Source organism: Cebus imitator, unplaced genomic scaffold (assembly GCF_001604975.1).
Source record: "Cebus imitator isolate Cc_AM_T3 unplaced genomic scaffold, Cebus_imitator-1.0 Scaffold22, whole genome shotgun sequence".
Taxonomy (NCBI): domain Eukaryota; kingdom Metazoa; phylum Chordata; class Mammalia; order Primates; family Cebidae; genus Cebus; species Cebus imitator.
In genome coordinates, this window is record NW_016107337.1 from 7,390,612 (window position 1) to 7,394,788 (window position 4,177).

The window sequence follows — 4,177 nt, forward strand, 5'->3', positions numbered from 1 at the left end:
CTATTCGGGGATCTAGAGTTCTTTGTCTAACTGGGTTCACAGGGGGCATGGCTTCAAAAACATGAGTTTCTCAATGCCATGCCTTCATCCACGTCTCTATTCGGGGATCTAGAGTTCTTTGTCTAACTTTTCCTGGTGAGGGCTAGGTAGAAAAATCCAGGTGAGCTTCTTTGTTCAAAAACCACAGGAGGATTAATAATAATATATGTGAGTTTAATACTGCCAGGTTTAAATGAAATATTGGTTGGCTGCTTGTTTGTTATTTTCTTCCCTCATTTTTTCCTGTCTCCATTATTAAGCACAATTATTGGTATAAAAGAGGTTTTCAATACCCATTTTTGCACTGCATTCTAGCCTGGGCAATAAAGCAACACTTCCGTTCTCTCTCCCTCTTCCTCTTTCTTCTTCTACTTCATTCTTTTTATTATTATTATTATTATTTATTTTTTAGTTTTATTTTTATTTATTTTTCTTTTTCTCTTTGTTTTAAAACAACAACAACAACAAAAACAAACAAACAAAAAACCCAGGAGGAGGGGATTCTGGTGTGGGCCAATTAGCCAATCCGGTATCAGAGTCAGGATCAATCACTCCAGTGGAAGTTTGAAAGAACTCCTCTCATTGGAAGAAAACATGAATGGGGTGGGAATAACTTCAAAGTTAAACGCCCCCCATGCTCCTTAGCTATAGGGATTCCTCACTTGGATACCCTCCTACAGCAGCCTGGGAGTTCTCTCTCTCTTTTTCTCTATCTCTCTGCCTAATAAATTTCTCTCACTAAACTCTTTGGGTCCACGATATATATTCCAAAGATAAACTCACTGTGCCTCTGAGGCCCCTTTCCCCATCCCTGAGGTAAGAAAGGCCAAGGACCTGGGCCATTGGGAAACTGGGAAACTGGGAACATCTTCCAGATGCCTCCTTTCCCTCCCCACATCCCACTGCTCTCTCCCTCCCCCTCCCCCCTCCCTCCCTCCTTCCCTTTCCTCCACTCCCCCTCCCACAATAGCAACTTCCCAAGGCCTTTAAAATTTGCTTTAAAATGTTGTAAAATATTATAAATATTGTATAATGATGATGATGTCATTATACTAAAGACAAAGAAAAATTCTCCTATTATCAATCACCTAAATAAATATCTTGGCACTTCTTCATAGTTGTAAAGCCCTTATGGCTCTTCTTAAAGCAATCAGATTATTTGGTACCTGCAGCTGCCCTTTAATGGAAAGAGCTATATGAGAATTCACCCTTTATGCATATACTAATTACTAATATAATTGATTACTTGGTTTTACTTTAAGAACAAATGGATAAAAGTTAAAAACCAGAGCTCGTTTATGTTGTATATACACAAGTAATTAAAGTTATCTATAATTAACTATACAAATGCTATGTTTGCAAACATATCGTTCTAGAAAAGTTGCTTGCTTGCATTTTTTTACATTGAAACATACCATTTTATTCATTTATGTATTGATTTCTAACTTAGAATGTATATTAAAAGTATGCATCTGGCATATTGTCTATTTCATTTTATCACATGAATCTAACAATTGTTTGCTCATTGCTCCTAAGAGACAGAGTTTTTTAAGCCTATGTACATTTATGTTTCTTAGCAGCTAACGGATAATCAACAAAACAGAAATAAGAATCTCCTCTGGCTCTGTTTTCAAAACATAATAAGGTTTATGTTTTCATAAGAAAATAAATTCTAGATTCAAAATATTATCTAAAATATTAGCATTCCTTAAGTTATATGCAAATCATTTATATGAATTTATTTATAGAAAATGAATTTAAATAGAGTTTAAGGAACACTAATTTTCAAACAATTTTGTTGTTATAAGACTAGAGTGGTTGTCAGTTTTTCTTTGAAACTCCTTTGAAATTTCTTCAAAAATAAGAGAGCTCTTAAACCTTTGCAGTGCCTCTGTTGTTATTATGAATATTAATGGCCCTTCAGAAGTGAAGGTTGTTGTTGCCTTTCAAAATCTCCTGCTCTGGAAGGGATATCCACCCCTACTATTGAGAATGTTGGCTGCTGATCTATATGACTACTTCTCCAAAGAATTGTCCTTTTCATAAAAGGTACCGCCATATCTGAGAGGCTATGACCCTCCCCTCTGAGGGTGTACTTAACCGCTAATTACTTACAGGCTGGCTCCTTTGATTCAGGGTAGGCTCAAGTTGGTCTTCACAGAAGACTACATCCTTGCTTACCTTTCCTCTCTTGCCCCCAGGCCCTAACTTGCTTTTCTCACTCAAATGGAGCTATCTTTCAATAAATAACTTCCACAAGAATCCCCTCAGCTTCTAAGGAAACTGACCTAAGACTCCTTTATAAATGGATTAATAGTGTCAATGTAATGCCCTATTGCTAATATTAAATGTTATTTGATCCCATGCCCAGCTATACTTTTGGTCTGAGGTGAAAAAATTTGCCCTTTCACTGCTTTCCTGAATTACATTCTTGAAACAAAGAATGTGAAATATTGATGGGGATGTAAACAGACTGCATTTTACCCCTGGAGATTTCAAAGAGCTGATAATAAATAAACAGATTATGAACTATCTATTCAGTACTTTGAAAGTAATTCTCTACATTTTCATAGTACATTACTGTTTTTAAAAAGCTTAGTTTAATACTTCATTCAATGATATTCAGTAAATATTTGCTAAATGACTGGATAAATATGAGTGAATGGGTATGGTCTTCAAAACTGTTATTTTAGGTAAGCAGAGAGGTTTTATTTAGCTCATAATGGTGATGGTTAATATGTTAATATGCACACTATTTTCCATATAGGCTCATATGATAACCTATTTGTGATGTAGGTGTTATTCTTTCCATTTTTATGTTGTAGAAGCTAAGGTTTACAAATAAATGTTATGTAATGTTAATGATGACATCAGAAGATTTATACTGAAGACAAAAAAATCTCTCCTATTATCACTTAAATGAATATCTTGGCACTTCTTCGTGGTTTTGAAAGCCTTATGGCTCTTAAAACAATCAGATCCTATGGTTTCTGCAGCTGCCTTTTAATAGAAAAAGCTATATGAGAAGTCACCTTATAAACATATGCTAATTACTAATATAATTGATTACTTGTTTTTGCCTTAAGAACAAATAATAAAGTGACTTTTTCAAAGCTACAGTTAGTAAGTGGCAGGGTTGGATAATGAAAATAAATATCCAACCTAAGATCGCATTTATCATAGCGTAACTGCTCTTTCTAGATGAGGACACTGAGTCTGTGGAGAGTGACAAAAGAGAAGACCCTGAATTTATGCTCTCTTGAGTTTCAAATTATGACTGATAAATTGTCCATGAACTGAAGCAGAAGCAAGCCATTTGAGTTAAACTTTCTTTCCCTAAATGACAGAATCAATGCATGATGATTAATTTTATGTGTTGACTTGGCATGGTCATGGACCCAGAGATTTGGTCAAACATTATTCAGGATGTTTCTGTGGAGGTGTTTTAAGATGAGATTAACCTTTAAATTGGTAGACTTTGAATAGAGCAGATTACTCTCCATAATGTAGATAGGCTTTATCCAATCAGTTGAAAGCCTTAATAAAATAAAGACTGACCTCCCCCTGGGCAAAAAGAAGTTCTATCAGCAGATTGCCTTTAGGCTCAAATTGCAATGCTTCCTGGGTTCTTCCCAGGGTTAGCTTCATTTCCTAACCCTGCAGATTTTGGACTGCACAAGCCTCCACAATCATATGAGCAAGGCAATTACTTAAAAAATATATATACATGTCCTGTTGGCTCTTTTTTTCTATATATACATGTCCTGTTGGCTCTATTTCTCTGAAGAGTTCTGAATGCTTACCCTGTGCTTGCAATGCTTACCAAAGTAGGTAGGCAACCAATTCCTGGAAGGCACAAAGTACAAACAAGAATATTATCTTGAAAGAATGTGCAACCTTAATGTGATCTGTGTCCTTATTCAAACACCCTACTGGCTGCTTCCAGTTGGGTGTCTCCTTTGTTCTCATCCTATTTTCAGAAGTAGCTACTTTATTTCTTAGTATAATAATTTGGACCCTGCAGATAGAGGCAAACCCATGGCCCAGGTTCCAAAAACAATACATCTTTAAAATATTTTTAACAGTCTTCTCCTACCACAACTTTACTCTGGAAAGAATCAGAAAGGTTTATTAAAAG